Below are 21,545 nucleotides of genomic sequence, written 5' to 3'. Positions count from 1 at the left end.
TCGTCAGCCACAGCGTCGCCTACAGGCCTCGATCCCGACTGCTGGGGAAGAGCCCCCAAACCAGCCGGCCACCGAAAAGCAGCAGCAGCAGCAGACACAGCACCATTTCCAGAAATAAATGCATCACAAGCACGATTCCAAGTCAATGCAGCTGAGGAGGGGGTAGGGGGTGGTCTTCGTGACTTGCCAGGATTGCGCTCTTAACTCCGCAGAAACAACAGTCGCACGGGCGTCCAAATCCGGCCTCGCAAAAAAAAAAAAAAAAAAAAAAAAAAAAAAAAAGACAAGGTGTACGATACATCCATCCACCTGGCCACAGGGACACCATTAAAAAATATAAATCAAAGGAAAAACCCAACGAGGCACAGCCGCTGCCGTCGCATCGCGGGCGTCCTCCAGGCCGCCGCCCCCGGAGCGGAGCTCCGTGAAGAGCTAACGACGACCAGCTGGGCTTCCAGCCGCCGCCCTCCGCGGCCTGCGAGCCTGGCCCGGCCTGGCCGTCCCCCTACCACGCACACAAGCACCGATCGCACTCGGGCCCGGCTCCTGTCAGCCTCGTCCAGGCACCTCAAGTCCACCGAGAACCGGGGGGCCGCCCGCGCCCGTAGCCCCCACGCCGCTTCGCACGCTCGACAACGCCCGCCACCTCCACGGGCCGCCCCGAGGAGACGGGCCGCAGAGGTGAGCCTCGGCCGCCGCCGCCGCCGCCGGGCCGCCACCCCGGCCGCCCGGGCTCCGGCGCCGAGAGGCCCGCCTCAGCCGAGGACTCGAGCCCGAGTGGCGACAGCAGCGGCGGCCGCGGCGGCGGCGGCGGCGGTGGCGGAAGTGGAGTGGGGAAGAGGGGGTGGTTGTTAGTGTTTGGCGCCGGCGGAGGGAGTCATTCCTGCAGCTGCACTTCCGGTCGGCATTTTGTTCTGAGAGGGAGAGACGGAACGAGAGAGAGAGAGAGAGCGAGAGGAGAGAGAGAGAGGAGAGAGAGAGAGAGAGAGACACACACAGGGCTCCTTCCCCCCGCCCTCCCCCCCTCCCTCCGTCGGTACCGACTCACCCGACACCGCCAAGCCGCAGGGAGGGACGCCCCCGCCGACAGGAGGATTGGTTCCCGGGCCCGCGGCGATGCCCCCCCGGTAGCTCGGGCCCCCCGGTCGGGTGTTTGTGAGTGTTTCTATGTGGGAGAAGGAGGAGGAGGAGGAAGAAGAAGCAGCGATTTGTCTTCTCGGCTGGTCTCCCCCCGGCTCTACATGTTCCCCGCACTGAGGAGACGGAAGAGGAGCCGTAGCCACCCCCCCTCCTCCCGGCCCGGATTATAGTCTCTCGCCACAGCGGCCTCGGCCTCCCCTCGGATTCAGACGCCGATTCGCCCAGGTAAATTCCTGCTCTTTCTTTCGGCGGCGGCGGCGGCGGCGGCGCCAGGTCCTCAGCGTCTCTCCTCCTCGCTCCCCTCCCCGCCGTTTCCTCAGCGGCCCCAGGTCTCTTCCACTGGCGGCGAGTCTCTGGAGTTGGCTCCTCTCTGGTGGCAGCCGCCCTGGGTGGCGGTGGTTGGGTAGCCCCGCTCCCCGGCCGGCTCCGGTGGCGGGGACTGGGCTCCTGCCGGGGCGGCCGGGGAGGCGTAGGCCCGGCGGAGAGTGCAGGCCGCGGGCCAGCGGAATCTACTTGAGCTCGGGGATTAGGAGAGCTCCGGGCTGAGCGGAGCGACTTGCTGCTGGTCGGTGACAGGCCTCGCCCGGGAGAGGAGCCGTAGCTAAGCGAGGAGGCGGAAACAATACAACTAGCAGCGACTGTGCCCGATCGTCCCCATATTTACAACTTTCCCGGTCTGGGAGTGGGGAACGTCCCAGTGAAACAAACAACCCCCCCTCCCCGTTCTTCCCCCTGTGACCCCACGAAGGGAGGAAGTAGTTTCAGTTAGTGAGACAAATGTAAATACTCAGACACGGATCCGGGGGTGATTCTTTTTTTCTCTTTGTAAAACTTGGTGTGGACGTTGGAAAGTTCAGAAAGACTCGTTTTTCTTTTTGAAGGAATTAAATCGTCCACATGAATATTTAACAGAAAAAGAAATCGTAGTGGATGGTACACTGCACACCGCCTGCCCCCTCCCCACCTCAGAGCTTTTATGTTCTTTGACAGTGTGAGTGTGTGTGTGTGTTGCACATGGACTTTTTATTCAAAGACAAGTGTAAAGTTCTTGACAGGTTTACTCCGCCACTTTATATTTTGTATGTGTTATGTAAGGACAGTTTTAAACGGCTGTACGTAAAACACTCAGGTACTTCCTGACCCAAACGTGTACGAGCCTATAAAGAATTTTAAATGTTCGGAGAATGGTGCTGGGATGGGGCACAGCCAGTTTTCTCTAAAAGGGGCAGAAATGAAAAGTTTCACTCTAAACCCTCAGGAAGTTCACAAACCTTATACATGTAGAAGGTGCCATCCTCACAAGTCAGGGCACATCTTCTTGAGGTCCCAGGATTGTCATTGGCTGTTTGTGCCATGATGTTTGACTGTGTAATGAGAGAGGTGTCATTTTAATAGGTCAAACGTAGCTGTAAAATGCTGGAGAAAAAGATCAGTCCTATCTTAACAAGTTGTAGTTTACCCAGCTTAAGTTTGTCCAGACGTTGGTCGTATTGGTCAGTGTAAGGGGGAAAGCACCAATTTAAAAGTCCTCAGTCATACAAATTATGTTGAAAAATCAAGGTACCTGAGTTGGACCATTTTGATACTTTGTTTTCGTAGTGTCTGAAGGAAAACTTTTCTTTGGTTAAAATGAAGCAACACTTCTCAGCAGAGTCCCTGTTTTACTGGAGAGTGTTACAATGGCCCGAATTCTTTGTGTCTTATTAAATTATTATTGTCATGTACACTAAGTAACTTTTGTGGAGATTATTTTTTGAGTTTAGCATCCTCTTTATAATGAATTGGCCCACATTTCCCGCAAACATACGGATAAATGTTTAAAAGAGTGAAGTTAATATAGCTGTCACGTACTAGGCATGTTTTTAATGCTATAAATCCGTGTAGTAGTCAGTAGCGTGTCCGTGATTTGTATTGGTCAGGAAGCAGTTTGAATTTTAAAAAGCCTGAAGCTCCTGCTGAGCCCCAATCCCGGCCTCCCTCCCTCCCACTAATCTCCCATTCCTGTCTTTGTGCTGCCTGCTCCTGTTAGACACTGTTTGCTGTGGGGCCTCAGGCCTGCGGCGGGTGGGGGGCATGCCAGGGAGGGAGTGCTGAGGGGAGAGACACCTCACGGTGTGAGAAAGCCGAGGGTGGGGCGGGTAAGGTGTTCATCATAAACGTTTCAAAGGACCTCCTGTTCCTATGATTGTCTTTATGACTTTTATTTAATTAAAATACTGGGACGTGTGTCAAGGGATAGGCGTGTTTCTACAAAAGGTAACAGGAAAGTTCTTAATTTTCATCAGCTGAAGCAACTTATTTTTAGAGTATAATTTTATAGTGACAGGGATCTTATTGCAGTCGTTTGAATCAATATGTTAGATACTGGTTTGCATGATTGATTTTCTTGAGACTTTGGAAGTAGATTAATTAGTTCTTCTCATCTTATTTCCCCAATTCTGTATACTTAGTAATTTCTGAGAGATGTAGATTGGATGATATCTTTCATTAAGATAGCATAAACGTTTGTTTAAGGTACCTTTAGAAAGTAGTTTTTTTCTGATTCATGCCATTTATAAAGCTATTATTTTAAAAGGATAAAACATTTTGTGAAACTCAAGTAAAGCCAGAACTTGAACTTTAAATTTTTAATAACTTAGTTGAACAGAATAATTTGTATTTCTGTAACTAGGATAGTCCCCTCTGTTGACTGGGAAATTTATGTATCAGTAGCCATTCCAGCATTACATTAAAATAAAAAGATAAATAAATAAATGGAGGCAGCCATTAATTGTTCTAGCAGTCTTATCATTCTGGTTAGGTTATTTGGAGAAACATTTCCTAATATATTTGAAGGAAATTTCAACAGCATTACAATGTAGTGTAGGCTTATTTCTCTTGAATCTGGGGAGGTGCCAATAACTTGTCTTATTTGAAGACAGTTTTAAAGTAAATAAATTCTAGTAAATCGAAGCTAAATAATTATTTTTAGTTTTTTGAAAATTATCTATAGGATGTCTTCTCATCAAAGCCCTTAAAATTTTGTTTGCTAAACCTATTTGAAAGCATTTTTTGAGCCTGTGTGTTGCAGATCATTTTACAGATGTCCACCTTTAGAAACAAAAAGGTTGTATCTGAAGTAAGATTGTCTATTTGAGATTCTCTTCCGAGATGAAAAGTGAAAGTTCTTACTATGATAATAAACCATTTTGACTCTGCAAAATGGTGATTATTGAATTTAAAAAGTTTAGTGAGCAAGGCTATTACCACTTCAAATATAAAATTTTCTCTATTTAGAACTGAACTGCCCAGCTCCAATATTTAGTTCCTAAGTCTGCCTAACTAATTTCATTTATAAATTTTTGGCACCAATGTGTGATCAAGCTGTCATAGAAACATTTGAACTGTGCTGTCTTAGATTTTGGCATACCCTATTGTGGTATTTTTACCTTCTTTAAGATGCAGTAATGCAAGCATGCGTAAAACCTGAGAGTTTGAATGTCATAGTTTCATTTAACTTTCTGTTGTTTATTAGGAAAAGTGTAATTTGTAAGAGATTTAAAAATTTCACATTAATATTTCATTTTTACATGAAGTGTTTGATTTAGGATAATTCTTTTCACAGTTTCAATTCTGCTTATCACATTTTTCTTTATAGCAAACAGGAAACTTGACTAGCAACCTTTATGAAAAGCTTGATAACTGGTTAGTTGAAGATACTTATTTCAGTGTCCTGTGCATACCATGTTGACTTTTTTGAAAATTTATGGTTTTTACAGCCTTTAAAAATATACTTTTTATGCAGTTTTTCCTGTTTTCAGCAGTTGCATTTTTATTTTTATTTTAAATTGGTTCTTTTTCAAGGTGACATGAGTCCATTGAATATGAATCTCATATTTCTGAGAATGAAGTGTCTAGAAAAATTTTTTCTTTTTTTTTTTTGATAAAAAGCTTGAAACAGACCACGTGATTTATGTAGATTCATACAGTGAGTCATTTGAAGAGTATGGGATTCCCTGACACTTATTAGTTTTTATTAGATTGTGTTGTTTTAAGAAATGTCTTAGCTTTGGTCTTGAAGTATTGCTTAGGGCTGACAGTAATACCACTTGTGAGTGTTTCAGTGGTGTGAGTTCAAAGTGTTTCTCTCTTTTTTTTCCTTTCCTTCCTTCCTCCAAAGAGAGGTGATATCTGTTTTTTTTGTTTATATTTCACTAAATTGAAAATAGTAATTTTACATAAAAAATTCTGTGTATGTGGTATTTGATCGCTTTTATTTTCATATGTGCTTATTAAGGAATGTAAGTGAATTTCACTGTTTTTGTAGTGAAGAATATAAATATAATACCTGCTGAATGGTTTGAGTTTTTAAATTGTATTTTGAAGAATTACTAGAGGTACTAGTGTTAGTGTGTGGTTCAACAGCCATGATTGTGATGCTGGCCTCGCGTATCGGAGTAGCTGTGCTGCACTGCTTGCTTTCTACCCTCCTGCTGATGTGCCTCACAAAGCAGCCTATGGTGGTCCAAGGGCTTGGGCTCATGCCACCCAGGTGGGAAATGGTGCCAGAGTTCTCGGGTCTTGACTTCTGCCAGGTGCATCCTGGCTGTTGCCACCATTAGGAGAAGGAACCAGCAGATGACTGGTTGCTGTTCTTCCCCTCTGTCATTTTGATTTTCAAATCAAATCTTTCAAAAACTGAAGTGGAATTTTAGGGTTTCTAGTTGATATAAAGTCAGTTTTAAAAGCCATATCTCTTAAAGCAATTATTTTCACTTAAATGATATTTTATTTGGCCAGAATATTTTAACAAAGTCAGAGAGAAGAGTTTTAGCTAGTTTTGTTATCTGGCATTTTGTTTTAAGGGAAGTTTTGAAGTCAGTTTTAATTAATTGAGTTTTGTCACTTTGTGCTATATCTTAAGGAATATTCTTTTCTATTCTCAAAATGTTATTAGCAGAGAATATTTCTTGATAAAGCTTAAGATTTCAATCTGTGAGACTTGGGGATCTTACTATTGCCAGGGATTGTGTGAAGTATGTCCTCAGAGTAGTATATCGTTTCATATTTCTCTTTTTTGTTGTTGTAAAGTCAGATATGTAGAGAGGAGGAGAGAGAGAGAGGAAGATCCTCCGTCCGATGATTCACTCCCCAATGACCGTTGCTGTGCCGATCCGAAGGCAGGAGCCAGGAGCTCTTCAGGGTCTCCCATGTGGGTGCAGGGTCCCAAGGCTCTGGCCTGTCCTCGACTGACTGCTTTCCCAGGCCACAAGCAGGGAGCTGGATGGGAAGTAGAGCTGCCAGGATAAGAACCGGCGCCCATATGGGATCCCAGTGTGCTCAAGGCGAGGACTTAGGCCGCCAGGCCACCATGCCAGGCCCTCATTTCATTTTTCTTTTCTTTTTTTAAAGGTTTATTTATTTTATTACAAAGTCAGATATACACAGAGGAGGAGAGACAGAGAGGAAGATCTTCCATCCGATGTTTCACTCCCCAAGTGAACGCAATGGCCAGAGCTGTGCTGATCCGAAGCCAGGAGCCAGGAGCTTTTTCCAGGTCTCCCACACAGGTGCAGGGTCCCAAGGCTTTGTGCCGTCCTTGACTGCTTTCCTAGGCCACAAGCAGGGAGCTGGATGGGAAGTGGAGCTGTCGGGATTAGAACCAGCGTCCATATGGGATCCCCGGGGCTTTTAAGGCAAGGACTTTAGCCACTAGGCCACTGTGCCACTGAGCCCGCATTTCATATTTCTTAACAAGTCTATGAAGTAGAAGCAATTACTACCCACAAGGGTTTTTTTTTTGTTGTTGTTGTTAATGGAGAAATTGAAGCTGGAAAAGTTTAGAAAATTGACCTTGATCTTATAATTAGTAAATGATTAATATGATTTATGTTTATAAAAGATTTAGGGTGCTGTATTTTTAGTTTTGATATAATCATAACATTTTCTTCTGCTTAGTTGAGTCAGTACTTACAAGTCCTGTCATCAAAGAAACTGTATACCTCAGGCAAAGAAGCTAGAATAGAAATCGTACCATACAAGGATACTTCAGAAAGTTTGTAAGATAGGCATATTATGAAAAATTTTGCACGGGTTTTAGCATTTGCACCGCAATGAATTTCTCTTAATTTCATTGCGTCACCAGCTTTTTGTTCCTACTATATGTGCATGTAACATTTTAAGCCCAGTAGATCTTTACTGTCACATTTCAATTTTGTTGGGCCGTTTGTGAATTTTTCTACTTGAGTTTTTTTTATATTGGGTTGAACCTGTCAAAGCTTTTTTTTTTTTTTCCTAAGATTAACTTGTTTGAAAGTCAGATGGATTGGGAGGAACAGAGCTTTCATTCGCTGGTTCACCCCTCACATGCCCACAGCAGCCACATCTGGGTAAGGTCAAAGCCAGGAACCAGGATTCCATCTGGTCTCCCACATAGGTGGCAGGGACCCCAGTATTTGGACCATCTTCTGCTTGCTGCTTTCCAGGAGGCATTAGAAGGAAACTGGATCAGAAGCTAAGCAGTTAGGACTTGAGCAGGCACTCCAGTTTGGGATGCGGTGGAATGGCTTAACCACTGCAGCAAGGTGCTGGCCCTAAAGCATCTATTTTTAGAAAGGGGAAACTCGGCTTTGGAGAGTGATTTTCATTCATTGAAATGCACATGCACATGAGCAATTGTAGTATAATTGGATGAATTTCTAAATTAATATGACTACTAGTTTCATTTTACAGTGTTGATATTTTCAAAGTCATCTACTTGGGAGGTGTGCCTTTATACCATACCTGTTGCCATTGCATAAACCATAGGAGAATTCTGGTGACAAGGTAACTTTAAAAATGTTTTTTATTATCCTTCACTGTGAATCTTTGTTTTTGGGAATGAGTTTGAGTTTTAGATGCAATTAAAGTAACTTGAAACTGAGATCAGAAAAATAATTCGTGTGTGAGGCATTCTGCTGTTTTTGCTGTAGATATTATTGAGTGGTTTGTAAGTGTCGGTTGCAATGCCAGCAACCTTATATGAAGCTTCTCAGTTCCTCAGGGGATAGCTTGAGTTTGGTTATGTGAAAAGCTAAAGGTGTAGAGTGATTGAATGACCAGCCCAAGGTCACACAGCTATAATGCAAGAAAGTGGAGAAAAGATCTAAAGTTGATGCTTGATTGTCAATTGACCTTAACCACTCTACATTGTATGATTTGAATCTCCCAACTGCCCATCTAAGTTATTGGTAATGTACATGTTTTACCAATGGAAATTAGTTGATGTTCATCACATGTAATAAACTTTCCCTGGCAAACGTAGCAGGTGTAGGCTTTAAACCTGAGTATGTTGAATTTTGAAATCCCTGTTTTTTATTCTTACCATTCTTGCTCTTCAAGTTTTATATAACACAGGCTTTTTTTTTTTTAAAGATTTATTTATTTTATTACAAAGTCAGATGTACAGAGAGGAGGAGAGACAGAGGGGAAGATCTTCCATCCGATGATTCTCTCCCCAAGTGAGCCGCAACGGGCCGGTGCGCGCCGATCCGAAGCCAGGAACCTGGAACCTCTTCCAGGTCTCCCACGTGGTTGCAGGGTCCCAATGCATTGGGCCGTCCTCGACTGCTTTCCCAGGCCACAAGCAGGGAGCTGGATGGGAAGTGGAGCTGCCTGGATTAGAACCGGCGCCCATATGGGATCCCGGGGCTTTCAAGGCGAGGACTTTAGCCGCTAGGCCACGCTGCCAGGCCCAATAACACAGGCTTTTTTAAAAACGATTTATTTTATTTTTATTGGAAAGTCAGATATACAAAGAGTAGGAGAGACAGAGAGGAAGATCTTCCAACCGTTGAAGCACTCCCCAAATGGCCGATCCAATGCCAGGAGCCAGGAACCTCTTCTGGGCCTCCCACATGGGTGCAGGTTCCCAAGGCTTTGGGCTGTCCTCTACTGCTTTCCCAGGCCAGAAGCAGGGAGCTGAATGGGAAGAGGGGCTGCCAGGGTTAGAACTAGCGCCCATGTGGGATCCCAGCGTGTTTGACTTTAGCCACTAGGCTACTGCACCAGGCCCAAAATGGTTTTTGATGAAAATTACAGACTTTGTTATATAATACAGTTTTTTGTTGTTTTTTTTGATGATCAATAGCCAAAATTTATTAGTGGCATCAGACTTTATATGCTGAGGGTCATACAGGATTAGGGTAGAGTTACTTAGTTCATCAACAGAACCATCAACTGTTTCTATGCCTTTGTTTGGGAGTCCTTTTGTATATTGCTTTCCACTCAACTGTTCTTTTTTTTTTTTTTTGATTACTCTTTTTTTTTTGCGCATTAAATCTTTTTTTTTTTTGAAAGTGGGTAATACCATTGTTTCCACAGCAATATCATTTTACCCTGTATCTGGGGTCAGGGAAAAAAACAAAGGGAAAAGCCCCACCCAACCTCCCGCCCATCCCAGATCCCCAACGGGAGGCGCGCTCTGAGGCGTCCTCCTCATACAGTTTTGATTGTTCATCAGTTCTGGATTGCTGCCAATATCTCAGTTCCAATCGCAATGAACCCTATTCAGAATCCACTGGCTGACAGTCTCTTCATGGTTGGGATTCTAAGAGCAACAGTTCAGTTGGAGGGATCTCCAAAGAAACTTCATCTGAGATGATCCCAGGCCTGATTCTTGTGCGAGTTTGCTAGTACAGAGTCCGACACCGTCCGTCACACCAATCAGCTTATGCTCATGCTGGTCGTTGGGATTGCTGGGTTCGTTCTGTTTCCAGCCCTGTCTTCCTCGTGAACCAACGGGTGTTGTAGTCCAGTTCGATCCTGCCCACTTCATACTCGGTCCTCATGCAAACCGGTTGGAGCTGCAGCCTAGTTGGGGCGACTCCCCATAACCCCCACCAGTTCTGCCCCCTACCCTGGTTCCCATGGTTGCCAGTACACACCGCAGGCTTGTCAAGTCTGTCCCACATCCTGTTTAGCTCTCGCACGTGTCGATGGGCATTGAAGCCCAGCTCAACCCAACCAACCTACTATCCAGCCCACACACCTACTGGCAGGTGCCCTTCTGTCCAGTCACCCCTGCCCCTGTCCTGGTGTTCGTGCTGTCCAATGAGAGTGGTAGCCCCAAAGGAGGTGCCCACTATTTCCCTTCTAGGCCACACTTACTCCCAGATTATGCACTCTCCAGGTAGTTCTGGCATTAGACTTGACAGAATTAGCTCCAAGTGCCAGCCTCTGCCAGCTAATGCTGCAGCTAGCCCAACCAACCCTCACTGCTTGAACAAGTCGGAACAGTCAGCCCACCGTGGCCCTTCCCTTATCTAGCCCACATGAGACCCACAGGTGTAACAGCCCTGCCTATTCTGATCTGCCCCCATCCCGACTCACACTTTCCAATGGAAGTAGTTGTCCTGCAGGGGAGCTCACATTCCCCTGTCAGCTTTGCCTCCTCCCCGATTATCACATGTGCTGTTTGGGCTCTGCAACCACATTTGGTACGGCTCATCTCACCTTGGCATTCCTTATTGTGTACTAGTATGTGTCACAACCGAACCTGGCTCGACTCACACTCTGCTCAGACTCACCAGCGGATAATACACAGTTTATCTTATGTATATTATAAAGGTATATCAAGATTGTTTACTTATTTTATATGAGAGACCATAAATGTACTCAAGGAAGAGAACTCATCCATGCCTCTTACATGGATGTCAGGGACCCAACCAGTTGAGCCGTTAATGGTGTGTCCCAGGGTTTGTATTAAGCTGTGAACCAAAATCAAGAGCCAGGAGTCGAATCCAGACATTGCTGTATGGTCTGTGAGTGTCCTAAGTGGTGTCTTAAGCATTGCACCAGGTGCCCGTCCCCTCAAGAGGACTTAAAGATTAATAATAACCTGTTTTGTTCAGCTGCAATGGGTTTGATGTTTGATTATAGTCTTTTAAAAAGTATATCACTATGATACACAAAATCTATGTATAGAAACAGGCTTTTAGGTAGGATAGCGACTTTTTTTTACATATAAGTATTGTAGATTTTATTAGAAAGAAGTGTTTATAAAATAGATAGCTTTAGAAAACTGACAAGGTATTTTATTTTCTGGACTTTATTGTGATTCTTCAGTTACTGTTCATAAAAATATTCTTTTTAAGCTTCTAAGAATATATTAAACTTCCAAAATAATTCATGTAGGTAAATTGCTTTGCCACCTTATATGTGTATAACGTCAGCTGAGATATACAAAACTCCTTTAACTTTGGCATATTATTTGTCCTATGGCAAAAAGAAAAAATTTTTTTTGCATAAAACCCTCATGAAGTTAACATCATGATTTATTACTATGCTGTTTTATACTTTTTTTAAAGTTTATTTTATTTCGAAGCCTGATTTACAGCGAGGAGAAAGAGAGAGCTGCTGTCCACTAGTTCACTCCCCAAAGGACTGCAAGGACTAGAGCTTTGCTGATTCCAGGAGCCTAGAGCTTCTTCTAGGTTTCCTGCCTGATACAACAGCCCAAGGACTTGAGCCATCCTCTCTTGCTTTCTGAGGCCATACGTAGAGTTGGATTGTAAGTGGGTCAGCCAGGATTCAAACTGGCACCCATATGGGATGCTGTGCCATAGGTTGAAGCCTAGCCTACTATACCACATGTACTGTGCAGCGCTGGCCGTACGTGCTTTTATACACATTGTGCTCTCTGAGAACTCCAGATGTGCTATACTCACAATTTTAGAGTGCTGGATTCCCTTTTGTTAAGCATAACACATTTAAGGTCACAATTTTTTTTTTTTTTGATGGTCAGTAGCCGAAGTTTATTAACAACATTAGACTTTTTTTTTTTTTAAAGATTTGTTATTTTATTACAGCCAGATATACACAGAGGAGGAGAGACAGAGAGGAAGATTTTCTGTCGGATGATTCACTCCCCAAGTGAGCCGCAACGGGCCGATGCGCGCCGATCCGAAGCCGGGAACCTGGAACCTCTTCCAGGTCTCCCACGCGGGCGCAGTGTCCCAATGCATTGGGCCGTCCTCGACTGCTTTCCCAGGCCACAAGCAGGGAGCTGGATGGGAAGTAGGGCCACTGGGACACAAACCAGCCCCCACTTGAGATCCCAGAGCATGCAAGGTGAGGACTTTAGTCACTAGGTTTCGTCCACTCCTGGCTCAAATCTTAGAATTTTTAAACATACTTTTATTTATTTGTACCTGAGAGGAATATGGGTTGCCAATTTTCAGATAAAGAAATTGACTCTTTGGTTTTGAGGTGACACAGCACAGTGCTGAGCAGCTCTTGATGTGTCCACACCCTGTGGTCCAGCGCCTGTTCACCTGTTCCTCCTTTTTTTTTTTTTAATTTATTTGATTTTGTTTTATGACACAGTTTCATAGGCTCTGGGATTCCTTCATCCCCTCCCCATACTCTTCCCCCATGATGGATTCCTCCACATTGTTGCAGTAGTACAGTTCAATTCCACTCATGGTTCCTTCATTGCAAGCATGTACCATGCATAGAGTCCAGCATCTTATTGACCAAATAAATTCAACAGTTTCATTGGGAGGCCATCCGTGGTCTGAAAGTAGAGCTGGCAGAATATCATCCCATTCAATGAAAAGCCACAACATAGCATCAACAACAATTTACAACATTATGGAATTAATTGACATGGTATTGAGTGACCAATAATATGTTAGAAAATGCAAGTTCTAAACCACACCCTGTGACTACTTCATTGACATTTCAATTTTAGTTTATACACAACCGGCTGCTATACACCTTAAAATGGTTATAGGGTACTATTCAGCTGTCTCGTGTCTAGTTTCATTTTTATATTTAGCAGTTTATAGTATTGAAGCATAATTTTTACTGAACTTGGCGAATTTTAGGAATGTCCAATCCAGCTTATAACGCTAAGTAGGTATGTGTTAACAATTGAGGCGCAAAACAGTTTTAGGAGGGGTATGCAGAGAAATCTTCAATACCTTAGTGAGGAGTAACTAATTTTTGTGACCTACCTTGTAAGGTATATTGAGTTCTCCTTTCTTCTCAGCATCCTCGTGGTAACAGGCCTGGCAGGCAGAGATGATTGCTCAGGTGTTTGCTGCTGTGCTCTCTGCCTTTTGAAAAATTGATCTTGTGAGCATAGGTTATATGTAATTTCGTTTTTCTTTGGCAATGGGCAGATTAACATTTTACATGAATTTAAATCATAATTAATGGTATTATTATTAATGCTATTCTTAAATTGTTAATCCATGGCAAATAATTTTTTCTCTTAAGATAAGAGGCATAAGTAATGTAATGGCCTAATAACTACTTTGGCATCCTTCTTTTCCCTTTGAAAACAGGAGATTCTGACTTACCTTTAAGTTGTCCTGAAAGATACGAATGAGAGAACTTTTGTTCAACTGTATTAATCTTTTTACTTTTTCTTTCTCTTATGTATATTTCCCTATCTGTGTAATAATCCGTTTCTTTATCTTCCTGTAGGTTTTACATAGTGTATTAAACAATACAGGTATTGATTGGTTGTTGTTAATATGGAAGATTTTATAATGCATTCTTTCTGTTGATGAAACCTAGAGCAATTTGAAAGCCCTCAGAATCAGAGATCTTCCTCCTAAGTTCAAAATATTGCTGCTGTGCACCATTGACATGAACTGTGAATATGTATAGTGTTTCTGCCTTTCTTCTGTAGACATGCCTTGGTTTTCACAATGTTAGCTTGAAGATTAGAATTGCTTTTCATGACCATTTATTCCCCCGGTAGAAGTTTTTCTACGAATTCCATTTTCTGCAATATGTATTACTTTTTGATAAAATAAATTAATGCTATGTCTGTCCACCAAATCATTTGCCTCTGTGAGGGCAAGGAACTCTTATTTTCATCTTTAGGTTTTATATTTGATAAAGATGTATCTCTAAATCCAGGATTAGTGAGTGATAAACATATATCTGTTAATTTTAAATTGGATTTTCGTGGCTATGGCTACATCCTTGAGGTGTTTTGCTTTTGGAGTAAGAACATTTTATATACCTGTTATATTCTTATTTCATAAGAATTATGAAATATAGGAAGGGATTTTTGTCCTGGTTCCTTGATTAATGTAATTGGTAGTAACAAGAGGATAGATATCAAAGTGCTTTCTTCTTTTAATCTGTAAATAGATTTATTATGGTTTTAATTTTATTTGCTGACTTTATTTATTTGGTGCAGATAAATGAGCTATAATCAGAAATACATTTTAGTGCATTAAAAATGCTATTCAACCAAAGTAGTGATCTGACAACTGAATTATCTAAAAAATTTAAGTCACTTTTATTAAGGTATAATTTACACAGTAAATTACGTGTATGGTTTGATGGGTTTTGATAAACATAGAGTCTTGCAACAACTATCACTACAGTCATGATGGTTCCATTACCCCACAAAGTGGTTTTTTGTGTCCATTTGTAACAAGCTCCAGCTCCTGACAGAATGATTGTTTCTTGCTTTTTTATTTTTTTAAGATTTATTTTTATTAGGAAGCCAGATTTACAGAGAGGAGAGATAGAGACAAAGATCTTCCATCTTATGATTCATTCCCCAAATGGTAGCAACAGCATAGCTGAGCCAATCTGCAACCAGAAGCCAGGTTCCCCTTCTGAGTCTCCTATGTGAACCATCCTCTCTGCTCCTTTCCCAGGCCATAAGCAGGGAGCTTGAAAGGAAGCAGAGTAGCCAGGACATACTGGCGCTGCATGGTAGAGGATTACCCAGTTGAACCATTGTATTGGCCCCAGAAAGTAAAAATCTCTTTCTCTCTCTGTCTTTTCTTTAAATGTTTTTAAAATTTTTATTGGAAAGTCTGATTTATGGAGAAAAAGGAGTGACAGAAAGATCTTCCGTCCTCTGATTCACTTCCCAGGTGGCCTCAACGGCCAGAGCTGATGAGCCAGTCTGAAACCAGGAGCCAGGAGCCTCTTCCGGGTCTTCCGCGTGGGTGCAGGGTCCTAAGACTTTGGGCTGTCCCCGACTGCTTTCCCAGGCCACAAGCAGGGAGCTGGATGGGAAGTAGGGAAGCAGGAATACAAATTGGTATCTACATAGGATCCTGGCAGATGCAAGGCAAGGATTTAGCTGAGTGCATTGCTGTTTTTACTAAATGGCATTTATTTGTATTAGTAAATGCCAGGCAGGTAAAATAGATCTTCCCCTTTTTCTCAGTGTAAGTAAAATAGGTAATGTTGTATATTTTGAGCATATAGCACATAAAGCCTGAAAAAGGAGTAAAAATAATAAGGACTTAAAAACCTCAGCTCTCTTTTCTTTTTCTGATCTCATCTTTTCACATGATTTGTTACATATTACCTGAATGAGTATGCTGATGACCCCCAGATATGTCCCTGAAATGCATTTTTTCCTGAGTTAGATCCTGCTGTCTGCCATGCAGCTCCTAGTGGTCCCACAAATGCTGGAGTTTCAGATGGATATCAGTCTGAATTCATCTGTCAAATCTTTTCCTATCCTCAACAGCCTGCATCATCAGAAAGGAAGGAGAGCTATTCTTAGGTTGATGTTTGTGCCACTAACACAGTTGCCCAAACTGCAAACTAAAAATGAGATAATCCATGATCAAGTTCATCCCCTAGTTCTGACATTTGTAGTACTTCACTGGATATCACTTGAATTTAGTCTTTCTTCAATATTTTTTTATTCTGAGAGTGGGCCTGAACATATAGCTCACCAAATTGAGCAACACTGGCATTTAAGAAATATGTGGAGGCAATTATTTGTAAAAGAAATATGTATTTAGTATTGTTATGTGTTACTTTGCTTAAAATTTAGATGTAATCTTCAATAACTTCACAGTTCATGAGCTAAATGTTACTGTCTTCTGTACACATTTTTGTTTTATCTAAAATCTGAGTCTTTTGACTTACAACCCTGTATCAGCTAGAACACTTTGACTCGGACTTTATCTTTCCTTATCTTTCTTTAAGCACACTGCATTCCACTGTGTGTTCATTCATTTCAGTGCTGTGTGTTTATATATCCAGGAGCTGGATTTTGAGTAGGAACAAAACTGGGAATATAGCAAGAAAAGTATTACTGACAATAGAAATCCTGAAGTAGCTATAATAGGATGTGATACTTTTCAGTTACTAGGTATGCAAAGATTTTTATTACTAACAGTCAAATATGTTGTGACTGTATTGTTTATGAATTTAGAAGTAATTGCTCAGTATATTTTATAATCTGATGTTTTTTCTTCTTTAGAAGTTAACCACTCCATATCCCAATTTGAACAAAATTTCTCCTTATAATTATGGTTTAAATAATCCTGAGTATTTCTTTTTGTGAAAGACATCTTTTGTGACTTTTTTAAAAGATTCATTTATCTTATTGGACAGGCAGATTTACAGAGAGATCTTTACAGACAGGTCTTCCATCCCCTGGTCAGAGCTGAGCCAGTCTGAAGCCAGGAGCTTCTTCTGGGTGGATCTCCCACGCCGGTGCAGGGTCCAAAGGATGGCTTTGGATCATCCTCCACTGATTTCCCAGGTCAGAAGCAGGAAGCTGCTTGGCAAAGTGGAGCAGCCAGGGCACGAATTGGTACCCATATGGGATGCTGGAACCTGGAGGTATCAACTCTATGAAGGGTGTCTTAATGTGTTGTCTTGTAAAACTAAGGAAGCACCTCCATCATTAAAGTTCACAACTGAAGAAATAATATATTACTGTATTTTGGAGTAAATGGTATCAATACCAAAACAATTTACACAAGCTGAAGGGAGTCTGACAAGTCTTTAGATCCCTCTGGCAGATTACTAAGCAGTCATCAAACATTTGTTGAATAAATGTATTTGAATATATTTAAGTTTTGGAGTGTAGGACTAATTGGAGTGAGGGAAGAATGAATGAGGCCACTAAATACTGGAGAAGTTTCATGTGGGAAAGGAATCACGAAGCCCAGAAAATGTACCACAGCACTGACAACAAGAAATTACAGGATTTAGTTAACTATTTGTATTTGGTTAGTTAGGCCTGCTTAGTTGTTAAGAGAAAGCTCTGTACTTAGAAATGTCCTGAGTTGTTTTTTGTTTTTTCTTTTTTTAAAGATTTATTTATTTTTATTGCAAAGTCAGATACATAGAGGGAAAGATCTTCCATCTGATGATTCACTCTCCAAGCGGACGCAGTAACCGGAGCCAAGCCGATCCGAAGTCAGGAGCCAGGAGCTTCCTCTGGGTCTTCCACGCGGGTGTGGGGTCCCAAGACTTTGGGCCATGCTCAACTGCTTTCCCAGGCCACAGGCAAGGAGCTGGATGGGAAGTGGAGCTGCCGGGATTAGAACTGGCACCCATATGGGATCCCAGCTTGTACAAGGAGAGGACTTTGGCTGCTAGGCTACTGCGCCAGACCCAAAATGTCTTTAGTTTTTCTTAGTCCTCTTACTCTATTCTACTTCTGACCTTTACACTTACTGCCAAGCAACAAAACCTAAAATGACCTGCATAATCTAGATATATGGATTGGGAATTGAGAAGTATCAGCTGGAAAAGGAAAGGATTTTCTCATTGTTCTTCAGTTTTTTCCAATTATTTGTTGTTCCTAGTGTATATCAGAGCGATTTTGCACTGTCCTTGGTATCCAAATGAGGCAGGGGGAACAAGTTGGAATTTAAAATGAGTTATGATTTATAGTAAACTTGTGGCTGTCCTAGGGATGTTCAGGATCAGATGTTACCTAGCTGTGTTACCACCTAATTGTCAGATGGTTTTAAGGCTTCAGATTTTTTTTTCTTTTTGAGATTAATTTATTTGTTTGTTTAGAAGGCAAAATGACTGAAAAATATAGAAGAAGAAATCTTCAGTCTATTCATTCACAACCCAACTGGCTGCAGCAGACAGGGTTGGGCCAAATAAAGCAGAGACAGGAACTTCACCCTGGTGTCCCACAAGGGTGGCAGGACCCCAACCACCTTGGTTGTCTTCCGCTGGCTTCCTAGGCACATTGGCAGGAAGCTGAACCTCGGGGTCGAGTAGCTGAGATCAGAACCAGTGCTCTGATTTGGAATGTTGACCGTTTAAGGAGTCTCCTACAGAAAATGATAGAGATTCTAGATAGGAGCATAATTGCAAAAAATGAAAAAAGGTCAGTTTCTAGGTAGGACTGATGACATTGTCTTATTTGAAATGTAGAATATCTGGTGTGTGATGTGGACATCTCAGTTTCATTCCCTTGGTCATTAAATAGTGAATAGTCCCTATGTCTTTGGGAATGGTGAAATGAAAAGACTAAAGCCTACTCATCAAGGATCTTACAGTCTAATAAAGGTTATAGATGGACAGGTAAACAGATCATGTTATGGTCTCTAAGTGCTGTGGATCAGAATACACAGAGGGCGGCTTAGCAGTCCTGTGGGATAGTGTCACCTAACTGATACTGGTGTGGCAAGGGAGAAGTCAGGAACGCCTGCCTGGAAGGGTTCATACATATATTTTAAAGCCCATTAGCTGAACTTGTTTGATTTTGAAAACTGAAGATAGGTTAAACCTACAGCATAGGCTTGAGAAAGCAGACTGTGGAGGAATATATGTATGCTATACTGACAGTTTTGTATTGTAAAGGCAGTGGAAAACCAGGAAATGATTTAGTAATGAAGTATGTTTTAATAAATTTTAAATATTGTACAGTAGGCAGAAAAAGGAGATTAAGGAGACATAGGAGTTGATCAGTTCCTCAGTGAAGAAGACCGAATGTAGAGAAGGAAACCTGTAACAGAAATTAAAGAGTTAACCTGGCTACAGTTTAATGAGTCTATAGAGGTAGATTGGACAATGGAGAATGAAAATGAAGAAACAGTTTTGAGTACTAATTTTTTAATTGAGCATCAGAGGTTGGTATATAAAATAGTTCCATTTTGACTGCCTATGAATAAGTCTAACATTTTTCATATTTTGAAAAAAAAATGTTGAAATTTTTAGTAGTCAGACTGTTGTATATCTTAATGATTATTTGAAGATTACTTTCAAGGCTGACCTAGAAGAGATTTCCAGTCTTGGGGTTAAAAATTATATGATAGGGCCCGGCGGCGTGGCCTTGCGGCTAAAAGTCCTCGCCTTGAAAGCCCCGGGATCCCATATGGGCGCCGGTTCTAATCCAGGCAGCTCCACTTCCCATCCAGCTCCCTGCTTGTGGCCTGGGAAAGCAGGAGAGGACGGCCCAAAGCTTTGGGACCCTGCACCCACGTGGGAGACCTGGAAGAGGTTCCTGGTTCCCGGCATCGGATCGGCGCGTACTGGCCCGTTGCGGCTCACTTGGGGAGTGAATCATCGGATGGAAGATCTTCCTCTCTGTCTCTCCTCCTCTCTGTATATCGGCTTTCCAATAATAATAAAATCTTAAAAAAAAAAAAAATAATATGATAGATCCAAAGTTTTTTTTTTTCTTAAGGGTTTAACTTACCAGAAAATAATAAGACTGTTTTCCCCATGCTTTGTTCAGGGCTGTATTATATCTTAAAGTACATGTTTGCTTCAGCCTTAATGTCAGACTACATTTTCAGTTCTAATCAGAGATATAATGAGAGCTGTGATACTTTTTTCATGAGAAGGGATGCTAACTTTGCAAATATAATCGAAGATTTACTTTAAAAATAGTAAAAATGTCAGATCTTTCAAACGTGTTAGGAGTGGGTGTTGTGTTTCAGTGGGTTAAGTCACCCTTAGGAATACCCATATAAACCAAATCAAGATAGCTGGAATCAAGTGTGGCTCCCCACCCCCATTCCAATCTAGCTTCCCGCTAATGTGTCTGAAAGGCGGCAGAAAATGGCCCTATTAGTTGGATTCCTGCCACTCAAGTGGGAAACCTAGATGAAGGTCCAGCTCCGTCTTCTGCCTGCTCCATCCCTGACTGTTGTGGCATTTGGAGAGTAAACCTGTCTGTCTCTCTCTTTCTGCCTTTCAATAAGTGAGTAAATTGTTTTTTAAGTGTTAAAGCATTCAAAGCTATTCATCAAAAACTATTCACCAGCTGATATGGTCAAAATGAAAATTGTTCCTAAAATCTAAGTACATTGAAGCAAATGTACTTTGTTTGTCTGAAGAGGTGGCACATCAGAGACACCTGATATGTTTTCAAACTTTAACTCTTTTCTGGAGATGCAAGATAAGTGTATGTTTTCTTTTTAGCTGTTAGGTTTTTTAAGAATTCATCAAGAATTATTTGAATATCTGTTGTGTGTTTAGCAATGAATACCAGGCATTTGATGCCAGGACTATCTCTTCAGCTTCCCTCTGAATTTTATATATTTGCCTAAAAGAATCCTTTGTTTATTCTACTGTATAAAAATATAAAGGAGCAGAGAATCGTGTGAACAGAATTATTAATGAATTAGAATTAAAAATAAATATGAAATGGAGTGATGTGTTTAGTTCTGAAGAATGGAGAGAGTTGCTGGATACTGTAGAGGATGTAGTAGAATTGAGAAGAGAATTTAGGGCAGCAGATTATGTAAATGAATTTGCAAAAAATGGAAGCAAGATCAAGCACAACTGAGTAGCAGTGGGTGGAACAAAATCAAAGTGTAAGTTGATCTGTTCCTAAAGGTGTCTGTCTAAAGAGTTTACCCAAAAACCAAGCTGAATGCAGTGTGTTAGATATACTTTACAATACAGTAACGTGTCGAAGTGGATGTCTTAGCCACTGCCTGTGATGCTGACATCCCTTATGAGCACTAGTTTGAGTCCAAGCTACTCTACTTCCAATCCGCTCCCTGCTGATGTGCCTGGAAAGGCCCAGATACTTGAATCCCTGCTATCTAGATTGAGGAACATCTGCTTGGAGTTCTGGCTCCTAGCTTGACCTGGGCTTGCCTGGCCATTGTAATTATTTGAGAGTGAAGCAGCAGATGATGATCTCTTTGTCTCTTCTGCCTCTCCTGTCACTTCGCATTTCAAATAAATGAATCTTAAAAAAAACCCAAAATAAACAAACAAAAAAACCCGAAGAACCTGAGATATGTACATACAGTAAATCCTCAAACTTTTTACAGTAAATCTATAAACTTTTTAGTTTATAGATAACCTTGTGATTGTGATTTGATGAGAAAGAATCCTTGTCAAATATATTTTCTTTTTTTGAAAAGATTTATTAATTTTTATTCGAAAGGCAGATATACAGAGAAGAGGAGAAACAGATGGCTCACTCTCCAAATGGACGCATTGGCCGTAACTGGGCCAATCCAAAGCCAGGAACCAGAAGCTTCTTCTGGGTCTCCAAGGCTTTGGGCCATCCTCAGCTGCTTTCCCAGGCCACAGGCAGGGAGCTGGATGGGAAGCAGGACTGCTGGGATTAGAACCAGCATCCGTATGGGATCCCAGTGTGTTCAAGGCGAGGACTTTAGCCACTATGGTATTACACCAGTCCCCAAATATGTTTTCTAGTGAAAACTAGT

General features: G+C 41.9%; 1 protein-coding gene across 4 annotated transcripts in view; it reads left to right on the top strand.

Moving 5' to 3' along the window:
- The first annotated feature begins 1,227 nt into the window (after positions 1 to 1,227).
- Positions 1,228 to 21,545, top strand: part of NIPBL (NIPBL cohesin loading factor) — a 155,038-nt gene continuing 134,720 nt past the window's right edge. For all 4 annotated transcript variants that reach the window (XM_058680016.1, XM_058680018.1, XM_004583653.3 and 1 more), the window contains exon 1: positions 1,228 to 1,365. The gene's annotated coding sequence lies outside the window, so the exon portion shown is untranslated. The remainder of the gene's footprint in view (positions 1,366 to 21,545) is intronic.

This window comes from Ochotona princeps, chromosome 23 (assembly GCF_030435755.1).
Source record: "Ochotona princeps isolate mOchPri1 chromosome 23, mOchPri1.hap1, whole genome shotgun sequence".
In the NCBI taxonomy this organism is placed as follows: Eukaryota; Metazoa; Chordata; class Mammalia; order Lagomorpha; family Ochotonidae; genus Ochotona; species Ochotona princeps.
Note: the sequence above shows the minus strand (reverse complement) of the source record. Positions and strands in the feature narration are given on the sequence as shown.